The sequence below is a fragment of the Anastrepha ludens genome, chromosome 3 (genome assembly GCF_028408465.1).
Source record: "Anastrepha ludens isolate Willacy chromosome 3, idAnaLude1.1, whole genome shotgun sequence".
Lineage (NCBI taxonomy): Eukaryota > Metazoa > Arthropoda > Insecta > Diptera > Tephritidae > Anastrepha > Anastrepha ludens.
The window spans coordinates 129,041,136-129,064,798 of record NC_071499.1 but is presented as its reverse complement, the minus strand read 5'-3'; the positions used below and the strand labels follow the sequence as shown (position 1 = coordinate 129,064,798).

The following is a 23,663-nucleotide window of genomic DNA, read 5'->3' as shown; positions in this document are numbered from 1 at the left end:
AAAAAGTATCGTCTTGCCAGTCCAAAGTCCAAAGTCTATCATGAAATGACAAGCCTAATCTAATGACCTTTCGCGTATTTTTTCTGAAACGCAATGCGTACATTGGCCCTCAACTAATTTCTAGAATTGATATTAACACCTGAACGCTTACCTCCGTGCTCTCTGTTTCTCTTTCGCTCTGCCTCGCTCTGCCTTTGCCACACTCAAGCGCTGCTTTGTAGTTATTTTTGTCTTGGTCGCTAATGCTGTGACTTTGAAACTTAATATGTCTTTAAGACGCTGCTATAAATAAAAACCATATTCATATCATCATCACTTAGCGGCACATTTTAGTACTTAACTGCGCTTCACACATTCTCTGATTACCAGTGAGTTGGCTTTTGGCGGCGTAAGATAATTAAAAAACGCATTTGCTGTAATGCGAATGAACTGGTGTAACAAAAATTTAAGTTTGATTTGGTCTGGTGATCGGCCCAGCCCTGAAAAGGAAAAGAGCGAGATGTATGCCATGAAAAGGACGCATAACAAATCATAGGCTACACCTTCCAACTACAAAAAACCAGCGAGCAGCTGCAGATGCACATGCAGAGAGAAAAATGCAACAACACTTTTCACTATCCTTAAGAATTGACGTGAATGAAATAAGAAAAGGGCATCTAAAGAGCTCCTCGCTCGGGAAAGAAGTAATGAGCTCATAAGTCCACTGGCTCTGTGACTGGTTTAAAAATCCAATTATGGAAAATGGAAATTAAGATAAACTGCCTGAAAAAGGCTCAAACCTGGGCTTGCTGGTAGAAATGCCCAGTAGCTGCCGCAACCTCAACTAACTTCGCCCACCGCACACGACCGAACTAAGCGAAATGCGCTAAGCCCTGTGGGGATAAGTAAAAATTAAAGAGCAACTCAAAATTATACAACACCATTGTTGTGCACAAATTCCATTTGAGCCCGAACATTTTGTCCGCGCAGCAGCAACGGACTGCAGGTTGCATTGTTGGTTCGTAGCCGCTTGGTAGGTCGCTGGTCGCAAGCAATCAAACAAATTCGGTGCACAAATTTTGCCACACAACAGCAATGCAATACGCATGGCGCGCATGTTGGCAAATGTTGTGGAGGACAAACAAAACATTCCTGCAAACTCACAACCAAAATCCTGGCCGCGCTCTCCCTCCCTCTGACAAGCTCCTCTCTTTCCATCTTTCAAAGTGCGCGGTGTGTGGTGTGCTCCTGAGTATGTGTTTGTGCTTGTAACGGACCGCCATTTGGCTTAATTTGAAATCTACAGTTATTTTACTGTACTACCTACATAACTACCTACCCAGCACGCGCAGTGTTGCATTTTTATCAGTCACCATTTTCGGGCCTCACACTCAATCACTCATTCGCTGGGGGATTTATTTTGTTTATCTGTAATTTTGGTGGAATTTGCAATGCAGCTAAATACTCGCCCCTTGAGTGTGGGTGGCGCATGGGCTGTGCCGGGCGCCAACTAACTTCATTGCGGTTGTAGTAATGTAAATGTGCTGTAGCTATTTGGAGCTTCCAACCGACAACTTTTCGCAAAGTCGCACAATTGTTGCAATTTCAGTTAGCGTTACGCGCTCTCTGTTGGCTGCTTATGTTGTGAATTGAATTGTGTGCATATGTTGCATTGTGTACACACCGACGTGCCTGGCGATGCATGGGCCCCCATTGGGTGTAATAAAATTTGTAAGTGGTTAGTGGTGTATTTTATTTACTATTTTACTAGTTTACGATTTTGCGGCGTTGAAGGGTGATAATTAGGCGCTTTTAATTCTATGCATAGTTGTTTAAGCTTTAATTAGTACGTACAGTCGTGCTAGCCAGCGCTCAATTGAGGTTAGGTGGTGTGGTGTGCACTGTGCAGTCTGTGGTTAGGCTGGTAAGCAGACAGATGACACAAGCGCGTGTGTAATTAAAAGTGTCGGCTTATCGGGGTGAAGCTGACTTTTTGTTTTGTTTTTGCAGCTCAAATGGAGTATAGATTTTTTGGTAGTCAATTAAATAAATTGTAATTATAGAAAAATATGTAGCAATTTCAATAAGTGGCAGAGAGAGATGATCGAAATGCACTCTACGCCACAGAAGAGAGTTTAGAGGAAATATATTTCGTGGAACGTGTTTGTGAGTTATATGTAGGCAGTATTATCAAACAATCGTTTTTTTGTTTTTGTTTTTTTGAATTGGGATGCCTATATTAGCGGTTATATTTTGTAATTTGGCTTCATTTTTGCTTTCTTTCAGTAAAGTTTTAATCAAAGGTTTCCTTAACTTTAGTTTGAAAAAGTTTACAATTTTTCACGGGATTCTTTTCAACTAATTCCGGGATTTTCGACATCGAAACACAGGGAGAAAGATAGTACTTACACAGCGTTCGGAATGGTAAATAATCATTAATATAAAAATATAATTAATACATTAACAGAATAAAGGTAAGCCAAATTTTCAAATATTTTCAGTTCTTAACATTTCATACCTAAAACAAAAATTTACAAAAACTAAACAAAACAAAAAAAAAATAAAAAAAAATTGAAAACAACAAACTTGAAAAAAAATTAAAAGAAAATTAAAAAAATGCCTAAATTAAAAAAAAAATTTAAAAAACCTGTTGGACAAATGCAACAGTGCGAAGCAATTTCGTCTACGAGTTTGTTTGCGCCATCTATAAATCATTTTTGTAATTATTCAACATTATTAATCTGTCAAATATTTTTTCAACATACATTCAATATTCCGCACTTCCGTTTCTTGATAATTTTTTTTCTGTTCATTGAATAAAGCGTGCTCTGAGCAATAGGTTATGGGCCAGGCCCGAAATTAAAAAAAAAATAAATAAATATTTTTTCAATTACGTTGGATAAAACTATCGGGATAGATAGTTTAGTTAGATAATAGCCCGACCGTTTAAAATAACTATGGCTGACACATCTATAAGGATTGATCCGCTAAACGCGGATAATTATGATAGCTGGAAATTGCACATGCGTGCTATTCTGATAAAGGCTGACCTGTGGAGCTACGCATCGGGAGGGAAAGCCTGTCCAACTGGCGAAAATGCTCCAAAGTGGAAAGAGTTCGATCAAAAGGCGTGTGCTGATATAACGCTTGCAATATCTTCCTCGGAATTAGGTTTGATCTCCGAATGTGAAACGTCGTATGATATGTGGAGGACATTGGAGTCTACTTTTCAATCAAAAGGTCCTGCAAGAAAAGCAACACTCCTGAAACGCATAGCCCTCGCACGAATGAAGGAAGGAGATAACATCCGTGAACATTTAAATGAGTTTTTCCACGCCGTGACTAAGCTAAAAGAAATAAACGTTACTGTGGGTAATGATCTTTTAACAATTTTGCTTCTATATAGTTTGCCTGATTCCTTCGAGACCTTTCGATGCGCCTTGGAGACACGTGATGAACTTCCCAAGCCGGATGTTCTTCGTGTAAAGATACTGGAGGAAGAACAATCGCGAAAAGCAAAGGAGGCAGCTGCGGAACAGAACGTATTCAATGTTCAACCAAAATTTAAAAATATTCACAAGCAAACCGGCAATGCTAGCAGCAACTATAAACGAAAAGGAAATTCAGTGCCAAAATTGGTTGAACATAGAACTTGCTATAAATGCGGCGAGGTTGGTCACATATCGCGATATTGTCGATCAAAACAAAATAACAAAACTTCCAACTGGAATGCACGTCACGTTACTGAAGAAAAGATCGAAAAATCAATGTTGTTCGAATCGGCTCTTTTGCTAAAGAATTCAAGCGAATATTGGTGTATGGATAGTGGTTGATCCTCTCACATGAGTTCCAACAAAAACAACTTCACCAACTTCAAAGAAATAAGTAAAACACTTAGTTTGGCAAATAGCGACACAGCGAATATGGCTGGCATAGGCAACGTCAGGGTTGTTATTAACGAAGAAAGGAAAGAAGCACCGATAAAATTCGAACAAGTTATGTACGTGCCAGATCTGAGAACAAATTTACTTTCAGTCTCGAAGATTACAGAAAAGGGATTTGAGGTAATATTTAAGCGAGATAAAGCACTTATTATAGAGAAAGGTAAGCCAGTACTTACTGCCACACGCATTGGTGGGTTATATTATCTTAAAAGTTCACAGCCGACAGCAAATATTTCTGAAACGAAGCCTATCAAACTTAACACCTGGCATGTTCGTATGGGTCACCTCAATGAAACCGATTTAAAACGTGCCGCAGGTATGGTACATGGTATGAATTGTGACAGCAATGAAAAATTAGCGACTTGTGAGATTTGTGTTAACCAAAAACAAACACAAGAGAGCTTTCCTAAGCAAAGTGAGCAGCGTACCACAGAACTGCTTGAAATAGTGCACAGTGATGTCTGTGGGCCTATGAGGGTTTGCTCACACTCAGGTGCGAAATATTTTGTGACATTCACGGACGATTTTTCTCGTTACAGTGAAGTTTATTTTGTAAAACGAAAGTCCGACGTACTGCCAATGTTTAAAATTTTCAAAAATTCTGCCGAAACATTCACAGGAAAGAAAATAAAGTTTCTTCAATCAGACAACGGCTTAGAATATATTAACGGCAACTTTCAAAAATATCTGGACGATTGTGGAATTAGGAGGCGGTTGAGTGCGCCTTATACACCACAGCAAAACGGCATCGCAGAACGAAAAAATAGAACGCTTTTGGAAATGTCTAGATGCATGTTGGCGCAGGCGAATCTACCAGGGACATTTTGGACAGAAGCAATTAACACAGCGAACTATATCAGGAATAGGTGCCCAACTAAAGTTCTTAAAAGTGAGGTACCGTTAAAACTCTGGTCGGGGAAAACCCCCACAGTTGTTCATTTCAGACCTTTCGGTGCTAAATGTTACGTGTTGATGAAAGGCAATCAAAGCGGTAAATTTGGCCCACGATCTGAAGAGTGTATTTTAGTTGGATATTCAAATGAGGCTAAAGCTTATCGACTTTGGTCTCCCAAAAAACGAAAAATTCTGGTGAGCCGCGATGTCAAATTCTTCGAAAAAATGTTTCACAAATCTGATAACGAGAAAAAAGATTTCGAAATAGAATTGGAGTTGAAAGCGGTTAGAAACGAAACTTGTTGCGAAGACATGGCTGAAAAATCAGTCAGTGAATGTGAAAATGAAGATGCTTCTCCATCTTCGAAATCGAAATACGGCAGAGGTAGGCCAAGATTATTGAGAGTTGGCTTAAGGGGACGACCTCGAAAGATATATCAAAAGGCGGCCAGTAACACAAAGGAACAAGCAAATGACAGTGTGTCAGAATCGAGCTCTGATTTTGAAGATTGTGAATATGTTAATATGGCAACGTGTGAAGATCCAGTGACACTAAAAGAGGCATTTAGCAGCGACGAAGCAGCAGCATGGTAAGTAGCTGTTGAAAATGAGTACATCGAACAGATTTCGAATGAAACATGGGACATCGTGGAGCAACCTATCAAGCGAAAGATTATTGGCAATCGATTTGTTTTTCGAACAAAAGAGGGCAATAAGAAGAAGGCATGTCTCGTAGCAAAAGGGTGCTCGCAACTTCCAGGGGAGGATTTCAACGTCACATATTCACCAGTCACGCGATTGACATCAATCAGAACAATGGCAGCTTTGGCAGTGGAAATGAATCTTCAGATACACCAAATGGATGTCATCACTGCTTATTTGAATGGTGATCTAGATGAAAGCGTTTATATGCAAATACCAGAAAATATGGAAGTGATCCTCAAAAAGGTCATCTCAGGTAAGATTCCGGACACAGCTGATCCAAAAGCTAATAAAATTCGAGCTATAGCAGACAAATGGTTGACAGCTTTATCCGAAAACAAGAACCCCGTATGCAAATTGCGAAAATCGCTTTATGGCTTAAGACAATCTGGTTTTCAGTGGTACCAGAAATTGAGTACTAAATTACGTGAAATGGGATTTCATTCATCTAAATGTGATCCATGCCTTTTTATTATGCGTAAGAATTCGAGTCTTGCGCTGATTACCGTTTACGTGGACGATTTATTAATAGCTACAAATGATCAATCGCTCTTAATTGAAATCAAACAGCCTCTGGCCGCAAGCTTTGAGATGGAGGACATAGGTCCAGTAAAAACTTGTTTGGGCATAGAATTTCACCAAGATCTCAAAAAACACAGTGTGTTCCTAAATCAACGGGAATATGCAGAACAAATTTTAAAACGTTTTAATATGGAGGACTGCAAACCAGTCAAAACTCCACTAGAATTCAACACTAAGCTAGAAAAACCCTCTGTACGTGATGAAACTGAAATGAAAAAATATCCATATCAAAGTTTGATTGGAGCCTTATTATATTTGGCTGTTACAACGCGTCCTGACTTGGCTTTCAGCATTAATTTTTTGAGCCAATTCAACTCGAACTACACCGAAATTCATTGGAAGGCAGCTAAACGTGTTTTAAGATACTTAAAAGGTACAACAAACTACGGCATTCTTTACGAAGAATCAAATAAAAAATTATATGCAATTGCTGATGCAGATTGGGGCGCGAACATGGCGGATAGGCGATCTTATTCCGGCTACGCCTTTATACTAGCTGGAGCTGCAATATCGTGGGAGGCACGCAAGCAGAGGACTGTTTCACTGTCGAGCACTGAATCCGAGTATACGGCTTTATGTAAAGCGACAAGAGAGGCCTTATACCTGCGTAATCTTCTAAAGGAAATCGGATTAAAGCATAGCTCAATTATAATATATAATGACAGCCAAAGTGCACAAAAGTTAGTGCAGAGCAACGCTTATCACTCGCGAACCAAACATATAGATGTATGTACGTCACAACTTCATACGAGAAAAACATCAAAACGGCGATATCATACTAAATTTTATGCCAACTGAAGATATGCCTGCAGATGTGCTCACAAAAGGATTACCTGCCGAAAAGCACTATAGGTGCATCACAGATCTGGGTATGGTTGATGTGAATTGATTGTTGCCGCATCCGGAATTCTTCGAGGGGAGGTGTTGGACAAATGCAACAGTGCGAAGCAATTTCGTCTACGAGTTTTTTTGCGCCATCTATAAATCATTTTTGTAATTATTCAACATTATTAATCTGTCAAATATTTTTTCAACATACATTCAATATTCCGCACTTCCGCTTCTTGATAATTTTTTTCTGTTCATTGAATAAAGCGTGCTCTGAGCAATAAAACCCTTAACATTTTTTTAATGTTTTTTTTTATTCCGATACCAACAATTTGTTTTTTAATTATAATTTCTAAATTAAAGAAAAAATTGAAAAAAAAAAACTTAAAATTTAATAATTTAGAAAAAAAATTGTTTTGATGTCGGAATTAAAAACAACGAAAACTTAAATTAAAAAAACTGAAAAAAATTTTAAAATAAAAAGAAATTGTTTACGTGTTTTTTAATTTTTTTTTAATTTAGGAATTAAAATAAAGCTTAGAGTTAAGGAATTAAAATAAAAAATAAAAAAACAATTAAACAATTTCTTTTTTTTTAATTTTTTTCAGTTTTTTATTTAAATTTAAAAAAGATTTTGTTTTTAATTCCAACACCGAAAAATTTTTTTTCTTTTAAATTGTTGTTTTTAGTACTTAAAAATTTTTCTGTTTTAATTTTTTTCAATTAATTTAATTGAGTTTAAGTTTTTTTTATTGTTTTTTTTTCTTTAATTCCGGTACCGGTTTTAAGAAAAAAAAATAAAGCAGTGAAATATTTGATGAATCTTTTAGATTTTTTAAAATTCTAAATGTGTTAACCGCAGGTTATGTTAGACGATTTGTTCTTAAGAACAGCGCGCTCTGTGTTCACAGATGGAAAATTATCCTCACCCCTATACTCATAGTTACCTAAAGGCGGTCTTCTTGTCTCGCCAAGACTATGTCTAAGCTTTATTTCAAGTCTTCAAAGAAGTTGTTCGCCTGAAATCTGAACGCTGTAAGCGATCAGCTGATGAGCAGCTCACACGCAGATGTGAAGCTGGCAATCAATTATTTTGAAAGCAACATGAAAGCAGTGCTACCTTTCCTGAATACTTGATGAGCTATTTTTCTAAGCGAAATACCAAAGTTAATTTTTTCATATGCAAGGTGGCGCAAGATTAGTCACCCTATCGAAAATTTATGATTTATGCATGTGACCTCGTACGTCCATCATATTTGACACTTGTGAACTTGAGAACTGCAGCGTACAAACACACCAGTATGTGGCATTATCATATTTATTAATTTTATTTCGATAAAACTTCTTGCAGAGACTACACTGTATAGCTTACAATCTGCATTGCCCTCTGGGCTTGACAAAAAAAATTTTAAATTGAAAATAATATAATATTCAAAGCCTCTCAATTAACGCAATTCGATATACTAACTCGATTAATGACTGATAATAATTTTAAATGAATTTTTAATTAGACTTACATTAAGCTTCTGCTCGCCAACGGATTAAAGTTCAAAGAATTTCTCACACATAGTCAATACCTAATTTAGTATGCGGCGTGGATTCGCAAAACCTAAAATGAAATAAGAAGAAAAAATAAAATTAAAGCAACTAATCAGGTATGTAAGTACGTTCACGCATTGTAGTTGCAATCAATCGAAATTTAACACAGTTGCGCTTCACTGATCAAAGCGTTACCTTCACATACACACACACATGCATACATGCATAAATTAGCTGTTATAATTGATGTAGAATTATGAAAACTTAATTTGCCGCGAAATTAAGTAGGCCGAAATAGACAAGTTCCCAGACAAGAGCGGATTACAGCAGTAGACACATCTGCTTGGGAGAATTAGGAGAATTTATCACCACAATAATGATAATAATATGAAGAAAATGCAATAAAAACAACACCTTGAAAACGCCAAGTGATACTTAAGTGTTTAAGTATCGTACAAAGCAGCACCAACAATGATTTGCTGCCTGTTGTTATTCATTGGTGTTGCTGTTCTCAGATAATGCTAAAATTGCCTCATAACTCTACAACAAAACAGAAAAGTCTTAGCAAGCAGAAGAGCAATAAACCGCACAAAAAAGTAGCGCGACTGAAGGCATGAGAGACGCATGAGCAAATCGGTTCATAAGATGCTCGGATTAGGTGCGGGACGCATGCGTTTCCTGGGTAGATAAACAGCTACAGGGCCCATTGGCGGCACATAGCAGCTAACGAGCCACTACTCGTATGCCAAATGATAAACTGGCGCACTTGAGTGTTTAAGTTGTGGCGCCTTTAAATAGGCTAGGTGTACACGACATGTGGGCGTTAATGAATTTATTATATTTATGTCTGTACAAATGTAGTTTTCTGAAGAAAAAGCGATAAACACATACTGCTATGCGTGTGTGTCTAATAACTCATGATGGGAAGAAGCATCACACGTGTTTTGTTATGGATTCAGAATTAGAGAAAATGTACAATTTCAAGGCAGAACGGCAATTATAAAATATTATGAACGAAATTTCAACGAAAAGTCTATCAAGCGCTTTATTGTTGCTGTTTAAAACGCAGGGAACACTAAGAGCGTGAGTCTGCACGATGGGATGCCAGATGTGCATGTGTTTGTGTGTGTGTGTGCTTTTGTACTTTTCTTGTGTTATAGTTCAAGGAACTTTTAATTGATTGCGAAAGAGGTGATGGACCAAAAAAGAATATTTCTCTGAGTTGCTAAGTATTTATTAAAGCAATAAGAAATTAAGAAAATGTGAATAAATTAAAAAAAACATAGTCAGGTAAGTAAATAGAGTTTTACATAAAAAATTTTATGAAAAGTTTGCTAATTTAAATTCTATATTTTTCATAATTTTTAATTTAATTTTCATACATTATTTTCTCATATATTCTACAATTATATTTGATATAGTTTATGTAATTTCTTTTTATATTTTATAACTAAGCTAATTGAAAATTTTTATTAATTTATTTTTCATAATTTTTTAATTTTAAAACTTTTATTTTTCATGATTTTTAATTTATTTTGCATAAAAATTTGAATTAGCAAAACGCTAAGCGGAAACTAAAAAGAAAATTGTTTTTGAAAAAATTGGTTGTCACAACAAATAAGGAATTTCGATAGGAGCCAGTTGTATGTAGAAACAATTTACAGGCGAGTACTGGCTAAGGAGAGCACTACAAAGGCACAAAACTTGAAATAGCCTTTTAATGCCACACCAGGTTTGCAATTTTTGAGGAGATTTTTTCTTTTTTTTTTTGTACAAGGTGGCGCAAAATTAATCACCCTATTGAGAGATTTATACTTTTTGAAAATAATCAATCATATTTGACACTTGTGAACTAAGCAACTGTAGTAGACAAACAGACAAGCTGTGGAGCGCGTACAGGACAAAATAAAGATTTCCATTACTAAAAATCATTTTTGTTTTTTTATGTAGTAAAAAAAAATATTCAAAAAGAAACTTGGGTGATTAATTCAAATACAAAACGCTACAAATAACCAAAACGCTACCTAGTTTATGCCATTTAAAAAAGGTTAGCATTTCTTTAGACAGTTACGCGGGTCGAAACTACATAGAATAATATTTTATAATTCATCAAATATATCTTCCTTTGAAAGACCAAGTTTGGCTAATTTATTTTTATATTCTATAATTATTTATTTTTATATTGTAATTATTTAAATTTTATTTTTTGATTTTTTACAATTTTTTATTAATTATTTATTAAATTTTTTTTAACTTTCAGTTTTTTCATGATTACTTTATTATAAAGATTTATAAAACATTTTTTTTTTTGTAATTTTGTTTTAATTTTTTATTATTCATATATTTTTTCTTTAAACCTAAAATTTTTTCTTTAATAATTTTCATAAAATTTTTGTTTTTTTGATTTTTTGTAATTTTTTATTATTCTTTTAAACTATTTTTTCATTACAAAAATTCATAAGTTTTTTTGATCATTTTGTAATTTGTTATTATTCTTTACAACTTTATTTTAAGCCTATAACTTTTTATTATTTTTTTTACTATAAAACATCATACCTTTTTTGTTTTATTTTTTAATTTTTATTATTCATTAGAACTTTATTTTAATCCCAACATTTTTACATTACTTTTATTCAGATAATTTTTTTCTTGTTTTAGTATACGCGTAACCAAAACAGCTTATTTTCTCAGTTCTTTACTTTAAGCCTCCACTACTTTATTTATTTATAGTTATTTTTCTAAGTTTTTTATCTCGTTAATCTCGCCTCTCAACAGCTTGTTTTGCTGGCGATATGAATTGCATAGACTTGAGCTGTGTTGTGTGTGGGTGTGCGTGGAGTCGTGTGGCGTAACTGGCCATGCATATTCGATTAATTGTAAATTGCTTCAAAAAATTAATTATTTTATGACAAAAAATTTGATAGATTATTCGACCTTATGTTGGCGGCTTGCACACACATATCCGGGTGATTAGTCAGAAGATTATTTCCATACTTTTGGTGGAGTGTATTGAGTAACAAGACAAGAATTTAAGGCTCAAATATGAACTCTTGTTGAATTATCAATCGAATGCTGATGTCGTGGATGTACAGGTGTGACAATGGTTAGAGAGGTAAATAGCGGAGAGCAACGAGGTAATTAGGTTGAAATACGCAGCACGGCTTAGAGTGCGGAGAAATGATTAGCTACTGTTTTCTATTAAACATTAATTTCAATGGTGCAAGTATAAAGTTAGTAGCAAATATTGGATTCGATTTACTGAAGAGTTAGACTTTGCATTTTTTCGATTTTTTTTTTTTTATTTTTTCACAGCTCACAACCATTTTTATTTTTGTTCAAAATCCTCTAAATTCAATTGCGACCGAGTTTTTTAATTCATTATGTTGCAATCTTTTTAAGAACGGGATTTGCTATTCCTCTACAAAAAAGAACAAAAAGAAAACCAAATAAAAAACGATATTAAAGTAACTTCAGTACGTTAGTAATAATTTGTGAGCGTCATTAATTATATCCAACAACTAAAAATTATAGGAAACAATAATTTTATATGCGCAAAAACTAAAGATGCAAGCAAAAAGATATTAAATATTTTTTAGACGCAGCTGGACAACATGCCGCGTACTTCCGGCAACCCATTAGCATTCTCAGATGGACACATATGAATATGCTGATGAAAAATGAAAAGAAAAAAATTATATGCATGGCTACGCTGGAAAACACATGCATGAGAGGAAATTGCAGGAAAAAAATAAAAAAAAGTTAAAAAAAAATTTTAAATTAAATAGTACTATTTTTTTCCGGGATTGTTTCTATGTTTAATTAATTTTGAAAGTACTATGCAATTTCTTGCAATTTTATATTTTTAAGATTGTTTCTTTTAATTACATCACATTTTAATTTATTTTTATAAACAACTAGCATCACCCAGTGGGCTTCGCACCACCATACATAAAATGTTTTTTTTATATCGCAAGCAATTTTTCATATTAAGTTTTCTTTATAGAACTCGTAAAATGTTTAAACAGTTGAATTAGTTGATTTTTTTCATTCAACATACTTTCTAAAGATGTCACAATAGCCTTTTCTGTACTTTTTTAAAATTTGATTGTGGTGGTCACCTATATACAGGTAAGGTGAAAGAGCCGATAAAAACTTGTAATTAAACTTTGATTCTTTAATTTCCATTTCAATTTTTTACGCTAAATAAATTATGCTAAAATAAATAAAGTTAAAAATGTTTTTCCAGTTCCTTGAATGCTCCAGTTTTTATTATATTTTCGCCCAAAATTAATATTAACATAATACACTTACAACCACAACAGTACAACAGAAACGCTCATAAGCGGCGGTGTATTTGTTTTTGTTTTTCCCATACAGGCATTTCGTATGAGAGGAAACCATTACTCACATAAAATATCATAACTCAGGAACGGTTGCACCGATTTCAATCAAACTTCACACAAACCACCTCCTCAAAGATAGAAAAGAACTCAAAAATTTTTGTGTCAATCGGTTTGGCGGTTCTTGAGTTATAAGATTACCAAGGAAATGTAATATATAACGACAACTTGAAATAACCCAGGATCAGCAGTGTGGTTAGGAATTTCAGCTGATATAAGGCTGATAAGGATTTGATTCGGAGTTATTTTATGTACCAGCCAAATTAGTATATGTGCGTGCGGCAATCCCCTTTTCTGCCATTCGATGGAGTACATATGGCAACGCACCTCCCCAAATACATATAATTTCACAATTAAATCCATAAGTGCTTTACATTTTTGCCGAAATGGATATTCATGTGGTTCAAACACATCCTAGGGTTATCCAGGTCCACGTTTTGGTCTATATCTCGAGACCCTAGTTACGGAGGGGCATTAAAAATACTCTATACTATAGAATCATCATCAGCTTCCATTTGCTACCCATATTGTTCAAACACATCCTAGGGTTACCCGGGTCCACGTTTTGGATTATATCTCGAGACCCTAGTCACGGAACGGTATGAAAAATACTCTATACTATAGAAATCATCAACAGCTTCCATTTGCTACCCATATTGTACGAACACATCCTTAAGTTATCGGGGTCCACATTTTGGGCGATATCTCGAGACCCTAGTCACGGAGCGGCATCAAAAATACTCTATACTATAGAATCATCAGCAGCTTCCATTTGCTATCCATATTGTACAAACACATCCTAGGGTTATCCAGGTCCACGTTTTGGTCTATATCTCGAGACCCTAGTTACGGAGGGGCATTAAAAATACTCTATACTATAGAATCATCAGCAGCTTCCATTTGCTACCCATATTGTACGAACACATCCTTAAGTTATCGGGGTCCACATTTTGGGCGATATCTCGAGACCCTAGCCACGGAGCGGCATCAAAAATACTCTATACTATAGAATCATCAGCAGCTTCCATTTGCTACCCATATTGTACAAACACATCCTAGGGTTACCCGGTTCCAAGTTTTGGATTATATCTCGAGACCCTAGTCACGGAACGGTATGAAAAATACTCTATACTATAGAAATCATCAACAGCTCCCATTTGCTACCCATATTGTACGAACACATCCTTAAGTTATCGGGGTCCACATTTTGGGCGATATCTCGAGACCCTAGTCACGGAGCGGCATCAAAAATACTCTATACTATAGAATCATCAGCAGCTTCCATTTGCTACCCATATTGTACAAACACATCCTAGGGTTACCCGGGTCCACGTTTTGGATTATATCTCGAGACCCTAGTCACGGAACGGTATGAAAAATACTCTATACTATAGAAATCATCAACAGCTTCCATTTGCTACCCATATTGTACAAACACATCCTAGGGTTACCCGGGTTCACGTTTTGGCCTATTTCTCGAGACCCTGGTATCCGATTCTTAAAATTTTAAAACACAAACCATCTACTGAATAGTCCAAACAAAGCCTAAAAATTTGGTTTGGATAGGTGAGCCCGTTCTTAAGTTATAAGATTACCAAGGAAATGTAACTTCTTTTTATATATATAGATTTGCATTTCTTTGCTTAATGAAAATTTCTCGAAAACACAAAAGTGTACTGAGAATAAAATAAATATATAAATAGAAAAATAGTTCATTACAAAATTCAAAGAAAATGCAAAACAATTCAGGAATTTTTTTTACAATATGTTTTTTTTTCTAGTTTTTACTATTCATAATTTTTTTTGTTTGTTATAAACTGGGTATATAATGTTTTTATATTAAGTATCTAAAATGAAAAAAACACCAATTTCAGAGATTTATCAAATTAATCAATCAAATATTCTTATATAATAGTGTTTTATTTTTTGATTTTGTTAATTTCCTAATATTCTTCGAGGTAATTTTGACGTGATAACGTCTTATGATTCGATTTAGCCGGCTGCGCGCACGAAAAAATGTGTCGTTACCATGCTCATTTGCCGTTACCTTGCTCATTGTCGTTACCTTGAATGAACTGCAAGCGAAAGCGCGGAACGAATGTATGGTAATATTTACCATATACCTTATAAGATATGTTGTATACTAATCTATATATATAAAAATTAAGCTGAAAAAAGTGTGCATTTGTCCGGGGTAATCTCAGCAACGCGTGTAAGGAAAACAATGAAAGTTTCACATATTGTTGGTGTTGCTTTGGCAAAGGTTTCTGTGAAGTTTGGTTGAAATCCGATAACGCGTGTGTGTTCGGTGCGTCGGTAAAGTGAGTGTGTTTTTGCTATTTGCCGCACGTATTTTTTGTACCGCACATAGCATTCATTAGAATTTAATACATTTTGGTCGTGTGTGTCTGGGTCGATTATTATGAAATTTGGTATATATATATATTTTTCCACGGTGAAGGTTAGTATAATATGCTTATTGATTCCACTCGCCACCAGGTGGCGCTGCCGGAGGCCAAAACGAGGGTGGGTATCAAATCAAAGCTACTGATGAGTGCTTTAATACAGAGTATTTTTTAGATATCTGAGTGACCAGGGTCTCGAGATATAGCCGAAAAGGTGGACCATGGTACCCTTGGATGTGTTTGTACAATATGGGTATCAGATGGAAGCTGTTGATGAAAGCTTTTAAGTGAAGTAATGTTTACTGCCCGTTTCCGGGATAAAGAAAGGAGATGGAGCTGGAGATGGAAGAGGAATAGCTACAGGAAGAGGAAGAGGAAGAGGAAGAGGAAGAGGAAGAGAAGGACCACTTATTATTAAAAATTAAAAAAAAAAATTGTAAAAAAATTTTAAAATCTTACATATACGCTTATTATATAAACGTTAATCTGAAGTCAGTTATAGTGAAAAATTCATTGTATCATTGCCGGCGTGATTGGTGATCGTTTCCTTAATTTTTTGCAGAAAGGTTATGCTAATATGAGATATTACCTATATCATTCATATATTTACGTATTACCTGTGTACTCACAAATATACGGTTGAAGCAAATATATGTCAGTTTTTTTATTTCGCCTGGAAAAGTTTATATAAATTTAAGAAGAGTAAATAGAACTTAACAGGCGAAACATTCCAGGATAGCTGGTTGTGCGTTGGGTTTGGGACCCGCCACTTAAAAATCCCCCCCCCCCAATGAAAAGTTTGAAAAAGCCTCGGATGAGACCTCCCTATGCTGATGACGACCCCTGCAAACGAAATAAGGAATATGATTTGAGGGCATGCACCTGGAATGTCCGGTCCCTTAATGGGGAAGGTGCCTCTGCCCGGCTGGTTGATGTCCTCGTGAGAGTAAAGGCTGACATCACTGCCATCCAAGAGATGCGATGGACGGGGCAAGGTAAGAAAACCATAGGACCTTGCTACGTCTACTACAGCTGCCATGTAAAGGAGCGCAAATTCGGTGTCGGATTTGTTGTGGGAGAGAGACTTCGTCGCCAAGTACTGTCGTTCACTCCGGTGGACGAGCGTCTCGCAACAATCCGCATCAAAGCCCGTTTTTTTAACATATCGCTAATTTGCGCCCACGCCCCGACGGAAGAGAAGGACGATGCGACCAAAGATTCTTTCTATGAGCGCCTGGAACGCTCCTATGAGCGCTGCCCCCGCCACGACATAAAAATCGTGCTTGGCGACTTCAACGCCAGGGTGGGCAAGGAGGGAATTTTTGGTCCCACAGTCGGAAAATTCAGCCTGCACAACGAAACATCCGGTAACGGACAGAGGCTGATCGACTTCGCCGGGGCCCGAAACATGGTAGTCTGCAGCACCAGATTCCAGCATAAGAAGATTCACCAATCCACCTGGCTGTCTCCTGATCGAAAAACACGAAACCAGATCGATCATGTTGTGATAGATGGAAGACACGCTTCTAGTGTATTAGATGTACGTACGATCCGAGGACCCAACATCGACTCGGATCACTACCTTGTTGCAGCCAAACTGCGCACACGCCTCTGTGCAGCAAAAAACGTGCATCTACCTACGCAAAGAATGTTTGACATCGAAAAGCTGCAATCACAACAGACAGCCAGAAGATTCGCCACTCGACTCTCACTCCTGCTCTCAGAGAGTACTGCCCAACAAACCGGCATCCACGAACAATGGAGCAACATTTCTCGTTCTCTACGTACCGCCGCCGAAGAAGAAATCGGATTCCGGCGAGCCCGAAAAAACAATTGAAACAATCGCTACAGAGAGCTGAAAAAGGAAGAGAGACGTATTATCCGAAAGAAGAAACGAGAGGCCGAAATACGTGAGTGCGAAGAGCTTGAGATGCTGGCCAACAGGAACAACGCCCGAAAATTCTACCAGAAAGTTCGGCGGCTTACAGAAGGTTTTAAGACCGGGGCGTTTTCCTGTAAGAACAAAGACGGCGAACTGGTGACTGACGTACAGAGCAATCTTAAATTATGGAGGGAACACTTCTCGAACTTATTAAACAGTGACAGCTGCGCATGTCACCGAGAAAGTGAAGATCCCGATACCCCAATCGTTGACGACGGAATTTTCGTTCCGCTGCCCGATCATGACGAGGTGAGAATAGCGATAATGCGGCTAAAGAACAACAAAGCCGCGGGCGCCGACGGACTGCCGGGTGAGCTATTCAAACATGGCGGCGAGGAGCTGGTAAGGTGCATGCATCAGCTTCTATGCAAAATATGGTCGGATGAAAGCATGCCTGCCGATTGGAATTTAAGTGTACTCTGCCCAATCCATAAGAAGGGCGATCCTGCAATTTGTGCCAATTACCGCGGGATTAGTCTTCTAAATATCGCCTATAAGGTTCTAGCGAGCGTATTGTGTGAAAGGCTGAAGCCCACCGTCAACCAACTGATTGGGCCTTATCAGTGTGGCTTCAGACCTGGAAGGTCTACCATCGACCAAATATTCTCAATACGCCAAATCTTGGAAAAGACCCATGAAAGGAGAATCGACACACACCATCTTTTCGTCGACTTCAAAGCTGCATTCGACAGTACGGAAAGGAGTTACCTGTATGCCGCGATGTCTGAATTTGGTATCCCCGCAAAACTAATACGGCTATGTAAGATGACGTTGCTCAACACCAGCAGCGCCGTCAGAATTGGGAAGGACCTCTCCGAGCCGTTTGATACCAAACGAGGTTTCAGACAGGGCGACTCGCTGTCGTGTGACTTCTTTAACCTGATGTTGGATAGCATCGTATGAGCCGCAGAACTTAATCGCTCAGGCACAATATTTTATAAGAGCGTACAATTGCTGGCATATGTCGATAATATTGACATTATCGGCCTTAACAACCGCGCTGTTAGTTCTGCCTTCTCCAAACTGGATAAAGAGGCAAAGCGAATGGGTCTGGTGGTGAACGCGGACAAAACGAAGTACCTCCTGTATTCAAACAAACAGTCGGCGCACTCGCGTATCGGCACCCACGTCACTGTAGACAGTTATAATTTCGAGGTTGTAAAAGACTTCGTCTATTTAGGAACCAGCATTAACACCGATAACAATGTCAGCCTTGAAATCCAACGTAGAATCTCTCTTGCCAACAAGTGCTACTTTGGACTAAGTAGGCAACTGAGCAGTAAAGTCCTCTCTCGACGAACAAAACTAACACTCTACAAGACTCTCATCATGCCCGTCCTAACGTATGGCGCAGAAGCGTGGACGATGACAACATCCGATGAAGCGACGCTTGGAGTGTTCGAGAGAAAGATTCTGCGTAAGATTTTTGGACCTTTGCACGTTGGCAATGGGGAATATCGCAGACGATGGAACGATGAGCTGTATGAGCTTTACGACGACATAGACATAGCGCAGCGAATAAAGATCCAGCGGCTACGTTGGCTGGGTCATGTCGTCCGAATGGATACAAACGCTCCGGCTTTGAAAGTATTCGATGCGGTACCAGCTGGTGGTAGCAGAGGAAGGGGGCGGCCTCTTCTGCGTTGAAAAGATCAGGTGGAGAAGGACTTGGCTTCACTTGGTGTGTCCAACTGGCGCCGGTTAGCACGAGAAAGAAACGACTGGCGCGCTTTGTTAAACTCGGCCAAAATCGCGTAAGCGGTTATAGCGCCAATTAAAAAGAAGAAATAGAACTTATTTTATATCAGACTTCACGCAAAAATGTCATTTGCACCTGAACACATAGCTGGGTTAAAGCGGAGGGGAATAGAACAGTTCTCTTCTCCTTCTCCGCTTTTTCGTACACGACGAAGTGTATGTATCATACGATTGATGTTGTTGTTTATGTGTAAAGGGGAGCGCATCTATGCAAATGCAGAACGGAACAACGAAACGCTCAAACTTTCTTTCTGATCTGGGGCTGATAAAATTGTGAGAGACAATTACATGCCAACATTTAAGGAGATTGACTTAAATGGTTTATCAAACAATAACATCCAAATTCATGATTTATTTGATTTCAGCAAGATCCCATTTTTTGACACTTCTGTATACTCCTTTCAGATACAAGGTCAAATTTATCATAGAGTTGGTTCATTATATCCATCGCAGGGCATCGGATGCCACGTCGTACAGCGAATCCAAATTTACTGATGACACCCGAAATCGAAAATGAAACATTGATTTTAATTGAAGATATGTGCGCAGCCATTGCGAACAAAGGCTTAGGACAGTTAGGAATGATTGCTCCTAATCGTCCAATGTACGATATATCCAATCAAGATATTAATCGTGAGCAGCAATATAACATCAATGGACTATGTCAATATATCCGAGTGAATACGCCTAAGCTAAACGATGAACAGAAATTCGCATATAATAAAATAATGGAAGCAATAAACAACGAAAGTGGTGGTTTGTACTTTTTAGATGCACCTGAAGGTACAGGAAAGACTTTTTTGCTTTCAATAATTTTGGCAACCTTAAGATCGCAAAATAAAATAGCCTTAGCACTTGCTTCATCCGGAATTGCTGCTACTTTGTTGGATGGCGGTCGAACGGCGCATTCTGCTTTAAAATTGCCGTTGAATATGCATACAGAAGAAACACTCACCTGTAACATATCGAAAAACTCTGGCATGGCTAAAGCTTTACAACAGTGTAAAATAATTGTATGGGATGAGTGCACGATGGCACATAAAAAGTCACTGGAAGCGCTTGATCGGACATTACGAGATTTACGTAGTAAAAATGAAATGTTTGGTCGTGCCGTAGTGCTGCTGGCAGGTGATTTTAGACAAACACTGCCTGTTATTCCTTGAGCAACTGTAGCAGATGAATTGGCTGCATGTTTGAAATCATCATATTTGTGGAGACATGTTCAAACACTCAAACTAACTACAAATGTACGTGTTCTTATGCAAAATGATCCATCAGCTGCTGAATTTTCACAGCAATTATTGGATATTGGAAATGGCAAAGTTCCTGTCGATAATTTAACTGGGTTAATAACTTTACAACCAAACTTTTGTCAAATAAGTCAAACGAAAGAACAGTTAATTCAAAGTATTTTTCCAAATTTGCCTCAAAATTACAAAAATCATGATTGGCTTAGTGAACGAGCCATCATGGCTGGCAAAAATAAAGATGTGAATGCATTCATTTCTATTTTGGCTAACATACCAAGTCCAGAACAAACATATCGATCCGTTGACACTGTGACAAATCAAGATGATATTGTAAATTATCCCACTGAAATTTTGAATTCCCTTGATTTACCTGGATTACCGCCACACATGCTAAACTTGAAAATAGGAGCACCGATTATTGTGTTGAGAAACATAAATCAACCACGACTATGTAATGGCACTCGATTAACAGTTAAGAGATTGATAAATAACGTCATTGAAGCAACAAATTTGAATGGAAAATACTCTGATTAAGACGTTTTAATACCGCGAATACCAATGATACCATCGGATATGCCGTTTGAATTCAAACGTCTTCAATTTCCTATTCGCCTTGCATTCGCGATTACTATTAATAAGTCACAAGGCCAAACTTTATCAATTTGTGGTATTGATTTAGAATACCCATGTTTTTCTCATGGCCAACTTTATGTTTCATGCTCAAGAGTTGGTGAGCCATCGGTATTGTTCATTTATTCAACAACGCATGGAAAAACGAAGAATATTGTATACCAAAGAGCATTACAATAAAAAAAGTAATAAAGTAAATCAGATCAAACGTTTTTTAATTGCTACTACTATTTAAAACTTCTTTCATTACTATTCATGCGCGAGAATTTTTATAAAATACACACAGTATTTTTCGGCTTAATTTAATTAATTAATCTAAATTTTTTTAAAGACGACCAGCGAAACGGGCGGGTTTTCGCTAGTATATGTATGTATATAAACATGCATATACATATACAATTTCGCGCAATTTTCAAAAAGAACAAATCTATATGTAAAGATGCATACAAGTCATATGGACATATCAAATATACGAATCTATTCCGTACGCAAGCAAATGTAAGCTAATGTGCTTGAACTGCAAGCGAGAGCGCGGAACGAACGACAAAGAGCACAATCCGCCCCGCCTTCGGCAACGTTCGACATCTGGCTCTGTCCTACTTGAGTGAGCATATATATGTGTGTATATGCGCATTTGTATATAAATTCACATACTTGTATTTGCATATGCCTTCTTCCTGTGTGCATGGTAATGAACCATTTCTCTGTTGAGAATAGGACGATGATAGAAAAAGTAGGAAATGAAAGGGAGTGTTTCGAATGTAAAGTGTCTTGAAAAAGGCAAATCGATGATGTTGCCTCTAAGTGTTGTTGACTTATTAACGTCTGATGCACAATCGAAATTGAAGATATCTTTCATGAATTTGATAAATGTTTCGTAATTTTTCACGTTTGTGTAAATGTAACTTGACCTATTCCATTGCAATTCATTTACCTCCTCCTCTATATCCATACAAAATATCTATCAAACAAATAAAATTAAAATTTTGTTTTGAAAATTGCAACCATTCCATCAATATTTTCTTATGACGTTGTCACGTTAAACTATCGTCAGTAAACCGACTTTACAGACAACCTCTTTTTATGAAAGTAGAAAAATCGCCTATTAAATATCGTTATTTTTATATATTTCAAAAATTCTTAACAAAAAAATCAGTTTTTATAACGTTCGCAAAGACGCGCAATGCAATGTTAAATAAAAAAAATAACTTTGATAAGGACCTTCATGCATTTCGATTACACACAGTTCTTTAATTTTAATTGTTTTTCGACCTTCATGCATTTGAACGATAGATGTTTATTAAAAATAAATGTGCCAGCTCGATTTTTCACAATAAACCAATAAATTTGCCAATTCGATGCGCAACCAGGCATAAAAACTCCAAACAAAATCTTGAAAATAAGCAAATGAAGAAAAAAGCAAATAAGTAGCAGAGCTAACGAAAATGAGAAACAATAATCTGGAAATATGAAAAATTGTAAAACAAAAAAGAAAATATTGAAAAGAAAGCGGATAAGAGCAAAACGCATTAATGTGGCAAAAAATGATTTATAATGAGAATAAGACGAAAATACTAAGTAGACCATTTCCAAATAAAAGCAAACAATTTTCAGAAATTAGATATAAAATTACACAGAATTTACTACAATATAAAATTGATTGTTTTATTTCCATTCATTTCTTAATCTACTGCTTACGACGTCGAGTCCGCCCTTCACTTTTTACATTCATTCCAGTAATATTCCTGTTTTGTATTATAATTTTAAATTGGGAAGCTCTTAATAAACACCCTTTAAGCACGTGGACTAGCACATCAAAAAATATTAATAATAAAAACATACTCGGCACCGCGCGTGTTATGCGAGACATCCCATCAGCCTCGCTTCATTATCTTGTTTTAGCTAAGATAAAAATTAGTGAAGGAAAACCTATTTGCATAGCATATTAAATAATGTGCGTATGTTTTTTACATACTTTGAAGAAATAAAATTTAAATACATAAACGTACGTGTGTATGTAGATATGCAAGGAAATACGTTTCTGATTATACCTTTTGGCTGATTTGAATATGGCAGCGCTGCGTTCGGCTTCACGCACCAAAGAAAACTCAATGTAAACAAACGAGGAAATATGTAAATGTCTATGTATATAAGAGCTTATGATATAATATTAGCAAGTACATATATATGTATGTATACCCACATAGAGAAGATCACTGGTCTATAAAAAAATATGGCCAACAAAAAATGTAAATGCTTGATGAACCATTGTGAAACAACGAGGAAGCTGAAATTGTAATTTGCAGGTGATATCATCAAAGCGCCCAGCGGCAATAATAAAGAAATATAAAATTTTTTAAATATGTTTTTAACGTATTTTTGTCATAAAATGAGGTGTTTAAGTGTACTTTTGCAGTTTCAAAAAGGAAAATATGTTGTTTTTATATTTTTTTATTTAATAACTAGGAGTAATAATGCAATAAAACTGCGCTAGAGATAGAGTTGTTATCGCTGTTGTACTGCTGTCTATAAATTTATTATTTATTACTTAAAGATAACCCAACATTAACATGCGAACTATGAATATAAACTCACATAAACTGAACATAAACTCACAGACGAAATCATTCACAGCTCGCAAGCGCAAAGCTACCAGCAGCTTCTAGAATTCATTACAAAAGACAGCACACACACACACAAATACGCAAACGCGCATAATTACGCATCATAAACATTTATAACTGCCAATCGGATTAGTTAATTGCTTCCTTTGGCATCCCGACCGGCCAGCTGGCAGGCCGTGATGATGA

At 36.7% G+C, this 23,663-nt stretch overlaps 1 protein-coding gene across 1 annotated transcript in view; it reads right to left on the bottom strand.

The window, feature by feature from the left end:
• Positions 1-23,663, bottom strand: part of LOC128859216 (uncharacterized) — a 261,658-nt gene that overhangs the window by 115,049 nt on the left and 122,946 nt on the right. Inside the window, exon 3 of the mRNA XM_054096011.1 lies at positions 8,447-8,538. The gene's annotated coding sequence lies outside the window, so the exon portion shown is untranslated. The remainder of the gene's footprint in view (positions 1-8,446; positions 8,539-23,663) is intronic.